This window comes from Triticum aestivum, chromosome 5A (assembly GCF_018294505.1).
Source record: "Triticum aestivum cultivar Chinese Spring chromosome 5A, IWGSC CS RefSeq v2.1, whole genome shotgun sequence".
Lineage (NCBI taxonomy): Eukaryota > Viridiplantae > Streptophyta > Magnoliopsida > Poales > Poaceae > Triticum > Triticum aestivum.
In genome coordinates, this window is record NC_057806.1 from 710,455,434 (window position 1) to 710,456,415 (window position 982).

A 982-nucleotide genomic window follows, 5' to 3' on the forward strand; every position below is an offset into this window, starting at 1 on the left:
CCCGTGCTCGGCCTCCGCTCGGGCGCCATCACGCCCCGGCGCCCGTAACCGTAGCACCCAGCGCCCGCTCCCCCTGTGCCCGATAAGGCCTTAGGCCACTGACCGAACGGCCCTAGCCCCAGAACGTTTATAAAAAAAAGAATTAAAAAAAATAAAATATATAAAATATATAATAAATAATTAATTAATAATAAAATTAATTAACTAATTAGTTAATTAACTAAATAATTAACTTAATTAATTCTGATTAAATTAACTAAATAAGGTTAATTAACCTAATGACTAATTTACCTAATTAACTACTGTTAATTAGCTAACAGAGTATGACAAATGGGACCCACGTGTAAGTTTGGCTTAGTCAATCCATGTTGGCTGCTGCTGTCAACATGACATCATGCTGGTGTCATAATTCCATTTTCGGATTAAATTAAATAATTAATTAAATTCCAGAAATTAATAAAATCTTTAGAAAATCATATCTTTTAATCCGTAACTCGGATTAAAATATTTTCAACATGAAAGTTGCTCAGAACGACGAGACGATTCCGGATACGCAGTCCGTTCGTCCGCCACACACCCCTAACCTATCGAACTCGCAACTTTCCCCCTCCGGCTCCTCTGCCCGAAAATGCGAAACATCGGGAATACTTCCCGGATGTTTCCCCCCTTAACCGGTACCACCTCATACCACGTTAGGGCACACCTAGCACCGCTCATTGTCACGTCACGCATCATCGTGTTTATGTTTGCATTGTATTCATTGTTTCTTCCCCCTTGTCAGGACCCCGACTCAATGCCACATCGATCTAGCACGTAACACCTCATATCACTTTGCGGCCTCACGCACGGTATTCCCACGGGTGTCGCCTTACCTTTGCCCGGGACCGTTTGCGCCTTTTGGCACACGTATATGACAGTGTCGCTAGCATCCATATGATAAGGAGCCCGGGCTGACATGGCTAGTCGTAAACCCAAAGCGGCA